The following is a 14,903-nucleotide window of genomic DNA, read 5'->3' as shown; positions in this document are numbered from 1 at the left end:
TTCCCTCCCCTCCCCGGCGCTGACCGGCCTCGCGGAGGGGGACACTAGAGGAGCGCCCAACTCGGCCTCAGCCAATGGGCAGGCGGGCCGCGGGCCCGGCCCCCTCCCTCCCTCGGGCGCCGCCCAATAGAAATCTACTACAATGTTGTGGCGCACGGAGGGGGAGGGGCGCGCGCGGGCTGGCTGGCTGCGGGCCGGCGGCCTCGCCTCGCGGAGGGAAGGCGGGAGGGCGCGCGCGGGGCCGCCTGCTCGCTCGCTCGCTCGCTCGCTCCCTCCCTCCGCCGGTGGGTTAGTCAGTCAGTCAGTCAGTCAGTCCGCCAGCAGCCGGCGGGCCGGCGAGCCGCAGAGGGCCCGAGTGTCGGCGCCGGCGCCTTCTCCTGCCATTGTTCCTCGGGCGGCTGCAGCGGCGGGCTCGGGAGCCCGGGCCCCGGGGCCACCGGTGAGGCGAGGCGGCGGCGGCGGCGGCGGCGGCGGCGGCGCGGGGCGGGGTGGGGGCGCGGAGCTGTCCCCGAGGGGACGGTCCTGGCGGCCGCAGCGGCGCCGCCGCAGCCCCTTTGTCTGCAGCCCGCCCCCCCCTCAGGCCCCGGGCCGGGGGCGCGGAGGCTGCGGGGCTGCAGGCGGGACGCGGCCGGCCTGAGCCGAGGGAGGCGGGCGGGCGGCGGGGGGGCGGCCGCGCCGAGGGAGAGCCCCGCAAAGTTGGGCTCGGGGTCTTCGACGAGGTCCGCCCATCACGGCCCGCGGGCAGGAGCCTTGGAAGGAGACCAAATGGGGGAGGATTGCGGGTTCCGGGTGGCGAAGGTGTTGCGTGCAGCCGCAGAGCAGTTTCTTCGTGACGAGGTGGCCGGGCTGCCGGGAGACGTCTGGCGCGGTCGGAGGGCTGGAGGGAGCCTTCCCGCCGGAGACCCCCGCCCGGCGGGAGGACCCCCCCGCGACCCCCCCGCGACCCCGAGCCCTGCCGCGCGCCCCCCGGGCTTCGCGGTGCCCAGGGACCAAAGGGTTAAATCTATTCTCTCCGCATCGTGACCTCCTTTTTCAGTTCCTGCATCTGTCGGCTTGGAAAGATTTCCTCCTGCTCGCGGGGCTGCTTCTACCTGTGGGGAGGCTGGCTTAGGCTCGGCCTCCCGGAGCCTCCCCTCCCCCCGCGATGGTTCCGGGGGCGCGCGGGGGGGGCCGCCGGGGCCCGCTGCATCCGCCTCAGGATCGCGGGTTCTCTGGAGAGACGCTGATCTCACGTGCGACGAATTGCTGACAGACCGGTTTCTGGCCACATGATAGCCACTGTCATCCTGTTGTTCCTCTCCCCCGTGCCCTACCATAAATGCCTAGTCTGGGGGGACTTCTGTTTTTTGTGAGTTTTTTTTTTTTTTTTTTTTTTTTGGCATGAACTGATGATTAGGAGATGGGTGTTCTGTTTTTTGTTTTTGTTTTTGTTTTTTGTTTTTAAGTAGTCTGGGTGATTTCACAGTTGCTATTTTGTTCTTTCTGTTTTTAAGGAAAATCACAAGAAATGGTTGTGTCTTGGATATTATAGTGGATTTATGCTCCGTTGAGGACATCCTGTATACGCTGTTGCTCACTACTGTTTTCTGTCTTCTCACTCCTGGCAGAAATTTTAGTTGGTTTTATGCTTTTAATCGAGCAGGTGATCTATATATTATATTTCCACCTTACTCTTTGTGGAAACCTGATGTACTCTTTTATTTCCTTTTTTCCTGTGAGTTGGAAACATCCTGAGTTCTTTGCCAGTTGTATAATTTTTGGTTTTGTGGATAGTTTCTTGGGGGTTTTCTTGATATAATCCGTGTAGAGTATGTGGCAGGGTGTCTGGCACACAGTCAGCACTCAATAAATGACATAAAAAGTGGCTATAACTGAATGTCAGATTGCCTTGGAATCGTGCTAATTCAGAGTGCTTTCTACAAGAGGTTATAATTAAGATAAAGACAAGAGTTATTCATATCTCTGGGTATATCTGAAGTAGGGTATATCTTTGCCACTATTAAAAGTGAACTCAAAAAAAAATGAAAATAAATAAAAGTGAACTCACTGGGAGTGTGCTAATAACCTTCTGATATCTTTTTCTGGTAGTAACCCGACAACACTTTTCTCCCTTATTTATATAGCTGAATTCAGGCTTGGAAATAAATGTTTTAAATTTTTAGGCCTCGCCAAAATTCTCCCAGCATTTATACCAGTGTTTTAATGCCAAATGTCTTATACATAAGTCCCCAAACTACCTTTCCACCGCTATTCTCATTACTTGTGTTTTTCAACCAAGAAGAGCTTGGCTATCGGTCTCTTTGGCTGTGCTGTTCTGGATATGTTCTTCCTGACTGTTTTTGGATCTTTCACCTTAAAAATGCTCCACATATTAGGAATTTGAAGTATGGGGAAAAGTTCCATGTGTGGAAGGAACGTGATGGAGTTTTTTTGTTTTGTTTTGAATTTTCTTAGAGATTCATTTGTATGGCTAGCTAGTTCAGTTTTCTTTAACGGGTGTTTGTTAAAAGGGTTTAGGTCCTAAGTGTCTCATGGATATGGGTAGCCCTTAGTAATAGATGATGGCTGATGGTGGATTAAGAAAACTGGGATCCCTGGGTGGCGCAGCGGTTTGGCGCCTGCCTTTGGCCCGGGGCGCGATCCTGGAGACCCGGGATCGAATCCCACGTCGGGCTCCCGGTGCATGGAGCCTGCTTCTCCCTCTGCCTGTGTCTCTGCCTCTCTCTCTCTCTCTCTCTGTGACTATCATAAATAAATTAAAAAAAAAAAATTTAAAAAAAAAAAAAAAAAAAAAAAGAAAACTACTTAGGCTTCCATTCTACACAGAGCTAAGAACTCTACCAGTTGGCAAGTTTAAGTTTAATGCTCGGAAATTCTGACTGTCAGCAAATAGACTAAGCTAATAGAAATAGACTAAGCTAATCCAAGCTAGGAGACTCATCTTTTAGGTGTCTCTGCTTGCTTTATGCATCTTTTCTCTTTCTTGGTAGTCTAAGGGTCAACATTTCCTTAATGTTTGTTAAACTCTCAAATGATATTTGTTGTGTTCAAATAGTAGATATGTTGAACAAACCTGTTTTAAACTAGGCTTATCCTCAATATAAAATAACAAGATAGAATAATATTAGCAAAGTAATATAACAACATTAGCAAAGGAATACACAGTTTTGCATATTTAAACATGCTCTCATTTTATCCCTTCTCCTTTTCCTCTGAAACACTTCTAAGCTAATATCAAAATTAACAAATGATTTTATTATTTTGTTTTTTGAAGATATTTATTTATTTGGGAGTGCACGAGTAGGGGCAGAGGGAGAAAGAGAGGGAGAATTTTAAGCAGACTCTGTGTGCTGAGTGCAGAGCCCCACATGGGGCTCAGCTCTCAGACCCTGACATCATGACCTGAGCTGAAATCAAGAGTTGGACACTTAACTGAGTCACCCAGGCACCTCTAAACTGACAAATGATTTTAAATGATTCCTGTCTCCTCTGGAAAAAAAAAAAAAAAAAAGAAAAAGAAAAAAGGTTGTGGCATTTGTTGAGGTATGACCTATATATTTTTTCCTGTTCTTCTTTCTTGTCAGGTTTGTGCCCTACATTTAAAGTTCACCAGTGTGATGTTTTCTTGTCTGCAGCTTAAGTTTAACATTTTTGGAAATTACAGAGCTAGACTTCCATCTCGTTTTTCAGTTTTTATGGTCTTAATTTTAAACAAATTCATATTATGGGAGATAGTGTGCTTACAGTATTGGTTTCCTTCCTACTTTTGCTAAGAATGCTTCAGAGTTCAGTCTGTCAGCAGTGTTGCCTAAACATCACAGGGTTATTGAATTCTCTGCAGGTGCTTCGATACGCATATCCATAGATTGTGATTTAAAATATATGGTCTTAGGGCACCTGGGTGGTTCAGCGGTTAAGCATCTGCCTTTGGCTCAGGTCATGATGCCGAGTGAGGGATTGAGCCTGCATGGGGCTCCCTCTTCAGCGGGGGAGTCTGCTTCTACTTCTGCTCCTCACCCTGCTCATGCTCTCTCTCTCTCTCTCTCAAATAAATAATGTCTTTAAAAAATAAATAAATGCTTTTTAGTATTGCCTCTTTTTGAGATCTATTTCTGAAGAGTAAAGTCAGCCTTAATAGGAGGCAAAAACCAAAAAAAATATATGATCTATAATTTGTGATATGAGTGATAGAGCTTGCATATAGTGTCTTCTGAATGTTCAAATCCAGTTTATTTATTTTTTTAAATTTTTATTTATTTATGATAGTCACATAGAGAGAGAGAGAGAGAGAGAGAGAGAGAGGCAGAGACACAGGCAGAGGGAGAAGCAGGCTCCATGCACCGGGAGCCCGACGTGGGATTCGATCCCGAGTCTCCAGGATCGCGCCCTGGGCCAAAGGCAGGCGCTAAACCGCTGTGCCACCCAGGGATCCCTCAAATCCAGTTTAATATTAGTGATCTGATTTTATGACTTTAACATATCAGTGTCTCCGGCGGGGGGGGGGGGGGGGGACTGAATTTGGTTCTGAAATCAAGAGGAGCACATGTTTAGACTACAGTCTGTTTTCTTGTTATCTGAGGAGCTGGCCAGAACCAAGTGCTGCCGGTGTATTTTTCCAAGAGTCTTATCAAATCCGTGATTGGTTACATGGCATGTTCAGATGCAGATTCATCCCTACCTTTGAAGAACTTGTTTTTTCCTCTATTTCTTGAGAATGGAATAATTTTATTTTATTTGTGAGCTAAGCAATGATAATTTTAAGAACCTTTTTTTTTTTTTTATGAATGGCTTTTTTCTCTAATACTCCCAATGTTGAAACTTAAAAACTTTTAAAAAAGGCCTCTGAATTTATCAGTTGTGGGCCTTATTTATGTAGAGGATGTAGACTTTTTGGAAGGTAATTGAGTTATTGCATTTATAATAGCTTTAAGTTAGAGAAGAGCCAGATTCTAAATATATATGTTAATTTTTACTTTTTATTTAAGTTTGTTGGAATGTCATTGGTGGCTTACTGTGTGTCCTTTTTATGAGTAGCTTCATAGTATGTTCAGTAAAATGCAGTGTAACAAATACTCTGGTATACACACTGGGTTAAATGAGTATTTCAGTCTACTCTGCTGCTATTTAATGAATACACAGAGAGAAGGATTAAAGAAGCTATAAGCAACAAACAGTATTCAGAAACTGAAGGTGTTAGGAAAACTTTGATATTTTATTTTGAGTGCAGATCTTATTTAGAATTAACTGCCTCACTGACACCACTTCACATGTTGGTTTTAGGAAAGTTTAGCGAGAGAATCTGATTATGATGAAAGTCTGTTTGCACTTATTTTTCTTAATTATTTTTATTTAAATGAGATTGTATCAGCCTTGAAGTATTTGAAAATAAATTGGCTAGCCCTTTGGACTTTAAAGAAAAACAAAATACCAACACTGGATGTGGTCAATACAATTCAAGGAATAACTTGAAGAGACTTGGAGAGTAATATACTCTACTCCCTAATCTTTATCAGCTTCCTCCAAAGTCACCCTAAATAAATATGCTACCCCTAAAAGTCCTTTGTATATAGAAATTCTGGCATCATGTTTATTTTATTATCTGTTATTTTGTTATCGCACTTATTAAGACCAGTTCTCATACTGCAGTTATCTCTTGATTATCTCCAAGATAAATCCATATGGATTAAACTGTGATTGTCTATTGCTGTCTCCCTATCATGGCTGAGGGTTCTTTGGGTCACTACCACAAAACTGAGTTAGGCCCTCTCAACTTTCAAGGGAATCTCTATTTGGAGAAATTAAAATTGTTTCTGAGCTATGTGGAGTGGAGCCTTGAGGAGGGTTAGAGTAATCTTGGCAGAGTGGGTAGGAAGAGGCAAGATTGATGGAATAGATAGGAAGTATGACTAAATGTTTATATTGATATGTAAGATTGGAAGAAGCAGTAGATGCTCTATTAATCTTATCTAATTATTTTTCTATCTGTATTTAATGTATATGTGTAATTCTGTTATATATTAATATTAATAGGGATGGGAACACCTCAATTTCTTTTTGGAAATAGGTGCAAATAATAAGATAAAATAAAATAGGGTATAATATATACTCCTGAAGTTAATTTTGATTTATAAATGCAGCCTGCTTGCTTCTCTACAAAAGAAGGCTTCTCTGCAGCCTTCTGTTCTCTACAAAAATTATCCTAATCCAAACCAACTTTTGGTAGGCACTCTATATGTCTGAATTGTAGCACTGCATACAACATAGACTGAGGCTTAAATATTTTCTATATTAATATATATATTTTAAAGTTTTTATTTACTTATTCATGAGAGACACACACACACACACAGAGAGAGAGAGAGAGAGAGAGAGAGAGAGAGAGGCAGGCAGAGACACAGGCAGAGGGAGAAGCAGGCTCCATGCAGGGAGCCCAATGCGGGACTCGATTCTGGGACTCCAGGATCATGCCCCGGGCTGAAGGTAGGCGCTGAACCGCTGAGCCATCCAGGGATCCCCTCTATATTAATTTTCATTCAGAAAACTTTTGATAATATCTTCATTAAGTCATAAAAAGTTATGTTATAAAAGTTTTGAAATATTCTCAATGATTTAGGAACATTAAACCACGGAGTTATTTTGAATTGGTTAAATTAAACCTGTGACCCACAAGTGAAATAGAAATGTATACTTTTGGTAATTTATGAATGTATAATACTATGTCCAGATTGGGTTGTGATTGCTATTCAGTTATTACTTAATGCTTTTACAAATAACCCTATTAGAATTGTTTTAACACAATGAGATCTTAACAGTGTATCTTTGAATACATCATTTTATAAAGAATTGATGTTTTCATTTATATGTCAAGTATTTTGACTTACCAATTTGAAGTTCTACATATATTCAAGTGAGAAGTGTTTCACTTTGATAATATACTTGGCACAGGTTATTGAAATTCATGTTTCTCTCTAGTTTTGACCAAATAGATATAGGTAGAACTGTCAAGAGCTCCAAGGATTTAAGTCTTCAAATTTTATTCGTATATTTATTTTAGATTTTTGTTCATTTATTTTTAAGAGATTTTATTTTTAAGTAATCTTTGCACCAACATGGGGCTCAGACCCACAACCCTTGAGATCAAGAGTTGCATTCTGCACTGACTGAGCCAGCCGAATTTTATCTGTCAATCATTTCAAGGGGATAGTGACTCAAGGTAGGGATCTTAAAGTGAAATTTTTTTTTTTTTTTTTTGCTACCACCCACTTGCTATTTCTTGCCCTTTTATCTTTTTTAATGATTCAGAGAATTGGCATTGTTGCTAACTTACTACCTGTGAGTCCTTCTAATCTTGATGGTATTATGTAATTATATAAACCTTTTGCATGGTGTCATATGATGTTGTATATATGTCCTCCCACACATGTGTCTTTAGAGTAATTTCTTTCCATCTGGTGTTGGAAATGAGCTCTTTGTGAAGTTATTTTTAAATCTTCAAGCTTTCTGGCATCCTCAACTCTTGAAATAACATAGCTGCTTTTGAAGGCAAAAAAATCCACATAGTATATTTAGTGTTTTTTTCCAGTGAAAATGTAAATAGTATTTTATTTTAAAAATCATATCCTGTGTTCTAAACAGGCAAAACATGTATTTTATTTTTAGATAGTCTCCAGATAATTTTGTTAAAAGGTAGGAAATAATCAGTCGGTTGTTGCCAAGTAGATAAAGTAAAGGAGAAGTACTTAAGGGAAAGGATGCCAAGAATAAGAAACCTGTTAGAGGAAAGAGCTTTCAAAGATATTTATTCTCTGAAGGTTTATTGGTATCCTTTTCTGAACTCTTGCAGCATTTATTTGTTATATATCAGATTCGTTGTTTATTGTTTTATATTGTATATAAAACTGCTGTTCCCCAATGAGATTGCCAGCTTCTGGAGGGCAGAGGGTCAATATCATGTCTTTCATTTCATCCTCATCCCCTAAACACAGATATTGTATAGTACAATAGCTAGATACATAACATAGGGGACACACTAGACATGTAGGGGTATAGTGAGAATATGATTTCCCAGGATAATTAAGATTTGGGATCTGAGTTGTAATTCTGACTGCTTCTGATTGCCTCTCTGTATATGTGTGTATCATAATTTCTTGGAAAGTAAGTCACAGATGTTATGACACTTTATACCTAAAACACTTTGGTATGCATGTCCTACAAACAAAGACGTTATCCTACATAATTATAGTACCACCATTATACTTAAGAAAATTAACTATTTCCATAATATAAACCAATATCCAATCCATCTATATATAGACACACACACATATATGGATTATGCATATATATATATGGATTAGATATTGGTTGATATTGTATGTACTGATATGTAATTACATAACATAGTGTGTGTGTGTATATATATAGTATATACTGGTTGGTTGTGTGTGTGTGTGTATGTGTATATACATATATATATGGCATGGAACCCTGTATATGTGTATGTGTATATATGTGTGTGTGTGTGTGTATAGCATGGAGTCTAATGTGGGGCTTGAACTCATGAGCCTGAAATCCAGACCTGAGCTGAGATCAAGTGTTGGTTGCTTAACCAACAAAGCCACCCAGGTGCCCCAATATCCAACCCATATTTTAAGAGATTATTGTCATCTACTTAGCAAGATTCATCCAATAATTCCTTTTTTCCAGATGCTATTTTTGCTGACTTATTCTTGCTAGTTGTTTGTCTCTAATATGACTGTTAATGAACGCTGATATATTGTAGGACTGAAAAGATTAGGATTAGGGTGAATGATTGCATAATGATCATAGCATCATCTATAAATAAATATTCTAAAGAATATATCAGGTGGCCAAAGGGCAAAGTGTTTCTGTTTTGTTTGGTTTTTAGACTTTTATAATGCCTACAATGGTAGGCAACCTTTAAGATGGTCCCCAGTGATTCTTGCCTCTTAATATTCATGCTCTGTGTAATCTCTTCCCCTTGAGTGTGGCCTGGACCTAGTAACTAACTTCTAATGAATAGAATACAGCACAAGTGGTGGGATGTCATTTCCAAGATTAGGTTACAAAAGGCTGTGGCTTTTGTCTTGGTCCCTCTCATCTTGGGCACTTTCTAGCTCTCTTCCTACCATTTGGATCACCAGCTGCCATAGCCTAAGAATGTACAGGCAGCCTATAAAGAGGCCCACATGTTGAGAAACCAAGTCTGTCAGCAGCAATGTAAGTGAGCTTGGAAACAGATCTTTTGAGGCCTGATAACAGCCATGTGAGTGAGCTTGGAAGTAGATCCTTCAGGCAGAGTTGAGCCTTGAGATGAATGCAAATGTGGTTGACACTTGACTGCAACATCATGAGACACCCTGAGCCAAAGGCACCCAGCTAAGTCGTGCTTGAATTCTAGATCCACAGAAATTGAAATAATGAATATTTGTTGTTTTAAGGCACCAAGTTTTGGGGGTAGTTTTTTTGAGATTTTATTTTTAAGTAACTACTACACCTAGTGTTGGGCTTGAACTTACAACCTGAAGATCTACAGCCTCATGTTCCACTGACTGAATCAGCTAAGTGCCTCGTTTTGGGGGTAATTTTGTTGTATGACAATAGATAGATAACTAACATATCTACCATTTATTAATTTAATAAATATTGGTCATCTGCTATTTTTAAAAAAGATTCATTTATTTTAGAGAGAGAGTAGGGGGAGGTGGAAAGAGAGAAGAGAGAAAGCATCTTCAAGCAGACTCCCACTGAGTGCAGAACCTGACGTGAGGCTTAATCCCAGGACCCTGAGATCATGACCTGAGGCAAAATCAAGAGTTAGCCACCTAACTGAGCCACCCAGGTGCCCTGATCATCTGCTATTTACCAAGCATTGGGACATACAGTGAATAAAGTAGAATAGAAAAAATGTCTGTTCTTCTGAAGCTTATATTTTAGTGATAGAGAACAGATAATAAACAAGTACACAAATCAGGGGTAAAGTAAAAGATTTCTGTAGGATCAGGGAAAGCAGGAAAAGGGGACAAAGAGTGAGGGAAGTGGGGTGGATACTTTAGATAGTAGATAGAGTGGTCAGAGATGACCTCTTGTACAAGGTGACTGTTGAGCAGAGTCCTGAGTGCTATCTAGAGTAGAGCACTCCAGGCAGAAAAACAATTGGCATAAAGGTTAAGCGTATTTGGTGTATTTGAGAAACATTAAGTAAGCCAATGTGGTGGGATCAAAATGATCTAGGGGAAAATGGTACGAGTGGAGTTCAGAAAAGTTGAGGTAGGAGAATGAGTGGTTCAAGTAGTGCCTCTTTGGCTATGCTATAGACTGTGTTTTTTTCTGACACAGGAATTCTTGGGAGGATTTTGAGCAGAGGAATGGCATATTCATTCATTTCATGCATATTAATTGATTATGCAGAATGAGCAGGACCTTGTGGGTGTATGTGATCACAAGAATACAGAAGACACCCTCTGACCTAAGGAAGTTTAATCATCTAGTATTAGAAGAAATGTCTGGGCATGCACAAAAAATTTAAGAATAGAGGCACTGTGTCATGGAAGCACATGTAGTTATGGGGAAAAGCACGAGTAAAACCGGGATTAAAATTCTGGCTCTTGTACTTGGTTTAATACATTTCGGTGACTGTTTACTGGGTGGTATAATATGCAAGATAAAATAATAATGCTAGTATTTATTGCTGACTTATTACGAGCTGAGCTCTGTGGTGTGTGCTTTATAGATATGACACAGGTGTTGAAGAGCATGAGCTCCAGGGCTAGAATGCCAAAGTAGAACATTGGCACCAGACAGATGTTAGCCATTATTTTTTGCATTTAAACCCCACCACAACCCTTACACAGCAGATGTGATTAATCCTATTTTACATTTCAAGTAGTAGGTTAAAAAGTTAAGTAACGTGTACAAAGTTGTACAACTAGCAAGTGAAAATTGTCTTCAAAGCCACCTTCTTTACTGTTGTACCTTTGCTTTCTCAGTATGTCTATGAGCAGGTGGGGAAGGAGGGATCTGGATACAGGCCTTTTGTTAAAGCTAATTATTTCTTAATAATTGTGCTCTTATGAAAGTACTTTCCATGCCTTAGTTTTCCTCATTTGTAAAATGAAGATCATACCTACATTACACAGAATACATAGTGATGACAAAGAAAAACAAACCTGATAGTGTGCCTGTTACCTGCAGATACTCAATTAAGTGTTAGGTCCATTTCCCTCTTGGTAAAATATGGCCTCATGGAGATGGGAAATAATTTATGGTTAAGAAGGATAATTTTTACATCTTGACCCATATATTTTTTCTTCTTAAATTGTGCATCTACGTGTCTGATTGTTATATGTAAATAAATGTAATATAGCTATACAGAAATATATGTGGTTTTGTCTAGTGGTATTCTTTGGATTTGATTCAGACTTACACTGTAACATTTCTAAGCCTGTGTGTGAGTTTTCTAAAGACCCATTTCACAGCAACTCTGGTTTTGTAGCTTCCTTTCTGGGTTGGTAGGACACGATCATGTGGTTGATGTCCTCATTGTTGCTTTTATCTTTTGCAGCAGATGTGAAAGTAAACATACGAGGTTGAAAAACAGGAAGGGGTTTGGCTGATGTTCGTTGGAAGGGTATTTTTGCACGGGAGCTTGTACATAAGCCACCTGAAATCTGAAGTGCCTTAAATCTTTGTGATTTTTAGCAGATACGGAAAGAAATACCTTATTGTCATAAAGTAATAAAAAAAAAGCAAATGAAAAAAAAGCAAATGATTGTACAGTTTAATGAATTCATGAATTTGCATATATTTTATTTCTGCTTTTAAACATATTGAGAAGTGAGAGAGTGTGTTCCTGTTTTTGTTTGCACAGCAAACTGATGTATAACTTTATAATCACCCCAATTCTGGGTTCTTTTTACTTATGGAATGATTTTACAGTAAAGAAACAGAGAGTTTTTTTTGTTTTTGTTGGATATCTGTTCTAATATCATTACACTTGAACTTCTTCAAAAGCCAAAACTTAAGACAGCATTTTTCTAGTTGGCTCTTGTCTTTGTTCCTAAGGGAGGGAATTAACACATATCAAATGCTAGCTATATATCAGGTACTATTCTTCATATATACTAAATATGTGCATATACTAAATGTAAATATTTCCATCTTTGACATTCAATTCACAATGAGTTTTTATTGCTTTGGTGAAATCTCTTCCTCTTTTTATTTCTCCTTCTCTCTCCTACCCTCCCTTTCTTCCTTCCTCCTCCTTAAATGATTCTCTCCCCTACTCTTGCTGAACAGTTTTCTATTAATAGTATTTCGGAGGCAGTATAATGTAGCAGCCAATAAAGAGGAATTTTGGAACCAGATAGACCTGGGTTTATAGTAAGGTTGTTTTTGATAGGGAAAAAACTTCTTTCTATTTTAATAAATAAAAGCTAGGAACCTCCAAAGTTGACTTTAGGAGATTCTGCACAGGTGTTGGAATGATCGGAGCTCACGGCAAGGACTTTTGTTCTTAAAGATTCACCTCCTGAGGAATGCCTTGGCTGAGCTCAGGGGGTATTGCTTTCTCTTCAATTTTCTGTCTTGAAGATGAGTCTTCTCTTAATACTCCTGAAGTACATAGCTGAGACCAGACTGGAACATTTAGTACTTTACTAAAGGATGGGAGATACAAAAGGGAAATAAACACAAGTTACTTAGGTGCTTTATTATAATCTCACTAGTAAGATAAAACTCCTTTTCAATTTGTGCCCTTTTATTGAGGTACCTCCCTTCTTGACTTTTTTTTTTTTTTTTAAGATTTTATCTATTTATTCATGAGAGGCACACACAAAGAGAGAGACAGAGACACAGGCAGAGGGAGAAGCAGGCTCCCTGCAGGGAGCCCGATTGGGACTCCATCTTGGGGCTCGATCTTGGGGCTCCAGGATCACGCCCTGGGCAGAAGGCGGCGCTAAACCGCTGAGCCACCCAGGGATCCCCAGTTTGCTGTAATTTTATTTCACAGTTTTGCTTGAGAAGATTCTAGTACTTAATGAGGTCCAAAGTTTGGCTGAGAACAATGGTGACAAACAGCTTAGTGTGATGAGGATGGAATACCTGGTGCCCTGAGCAGGCTGAGTTTAAATGTTTGTATCACAGACTGTTAATTCTGAAAGGGGATATGGAACAAGGTTCCTGGGTTTATTTCTAAGATAATCAAAGAGTATTAGGGTCAAAGACCTTTGTAATCACAGACCTGGTTTAGAATCGTGGCTCTGGGAATGCCTATGTGGCTCAGTTGGGTGTCTGCCTTTGGTTCAGGTCATGATCCTGGGATTGAGTCCTGCATCAGGCTCCCTGCTCTGTTTCCCCCTCTGCCTCTCTCTCTGTTTCTCATGAATAAATATATAAAATCTTAGAAAAGAAAAGAATAGAATAGAATTCTGGCTCTGATACTGGTTAGCTGTGTGTAATTAGGCAAGTTATCATTTCTGTTTCTCAGTTTCTTCATCTGTTAAATGTATACAACATTTAACATTATAAACCTATTTTTTAGAACTACTGAAAAGATTAGAAATAGTTGACCCTTGAGCAACTCGTGGGTGAGGGACACTGACCCCATATACAGTCAAAAGTCCATGTATAACTTTTGACTTCCCAAAACTTAACTACTAATGGCTTACTATTGACCAAAAGCCTTAGTGATACATAGATTTTGTATGTTATATGTATTATAAATGAATTCTTAAAGTAAGCTAGAGAAAAGAAAATGTTATTAAGAAAATCCTAAGAAAAGGGATGCCTGGGTGGCTCAGCGGTTTGGCATCTGCCTTTGGCCCAGGGCATGATCCTGGAGTCCTGGGATCGAGTCCTGCATCAGGCACCCTTCAGGGAGCCTGCTTTTCCCTCTGCCTATGTCTCTGCCTCTCTCTCTGTCTCTCTCATGAATAAATAAAATAAAATCTTAAAAATAAAAAAGATTTTATCACCACCTTTAAGAAAAAAAATCATAAGGAAAAATAAACATCATCAAAAAAATTAAGAAAATCCACGTATAAGTGGATTTATCAAAAAAATTCACATATAAGTAGACCTGTATAGTTCAAACCCATGTTGTTCAAGAGTCAACATAAAATATAATAGGCTTAACATAGTACCTAGCACATAGTGGGCACTTTACAAGTAGAAACTAATTATTTTAAATGACATTCCTTTAAAATCTAGCTTATACTTTAACTTACATATGTTCTGGTTTTGGCTTTTATTTATTTATTTTGACAGGTTTATTGAGGTATAATTAACATACTGTACAATTTACCCATTTACAGTATATGATTCAGTGTTTTCTAGTATGTTCAAGGGTTTTGTAGCCATCATCTCGATCTAATTTTAGAACAGAGTGTTTCCCCAAAACCCATTAGCAGTTAATCTCCATTCCCTACTCTGCAACCCTAGCACTAGGCAACCACTAACTACTTTATATGTCTATTGATTGGCCTATTCTGGACATTTTATATAAATAGAATCATACAATATGTGGCTTTTTCTGACTGGCTTCTTTGACTTAGTATAGAATTTTCAGGATTTATCCACATGGTAGCATGTTATCAATAGCTCATTCTTTTTTTTTTGCTGAATAATATTATATTGTATGGATATACCACATTTTATTTTTATTTATTCAGTTTAAAAAATTGAAATTCTATATAATTAACATACAATGTTATATTAGTTTTGGGTATGCAACATATTAATTCAACAAGTCTATGTAATACTCAGTGCTCACCATGATAAGTGTAATTGCCATTTGTCATCATACAATGTTATTGTAATATTATTGATTCTGTATGCTGTACCTTTCATTTCCATGACTTACTTATTTTAAAACTGGAAGTTTG

At 39.6% G+C, this 14,903-nt stretch overlaps 1 protein-coding gene across 9 annotated transcripts in view; it reads left to right on the top strand.

The window, feature by feature from the left end:
- EPB41 (erythrocyte membrane protein band 4.1) overlaps positions 1 to 14,903 on the top strand; it is a 200,472-nt gene that overhangs the window by 19,713 nt on the left and 165,856 nt on the right. Inside the window, exon 1 of one of the 9 annotated variants that reach the window (XM_025447592.3) lies at positions 295 to 439. The exons of the other annotated variants lie outside the window; for them this stretch is intronic. The gene's annotated coding sequence lies outside the window, so the exon portion shown is untranslated. Of the gene's footprint in view, positions 1 to 294; positions 440 to 14,903 lie in introns of those variants that run through there. 9 annotated transcript variants of the gene reach the window in all.

Source organism: Canis lupus, chromosome 2 (genome assembly GCF_003254725.2).
Source record: "Canis lupus dingo isolate Sandy chromosome 2, ASM325472v2, whole genome shotgun sequence".
Classification (NCBI taxonomy): Eukaryota; Metazoa; Chordata; class Mammalia; order Carnivora; family Canidae; genus Canis; species Canis lupus.
This window is presented reverse-complemented; position numbering and strand designations above follow the sequence as displayed.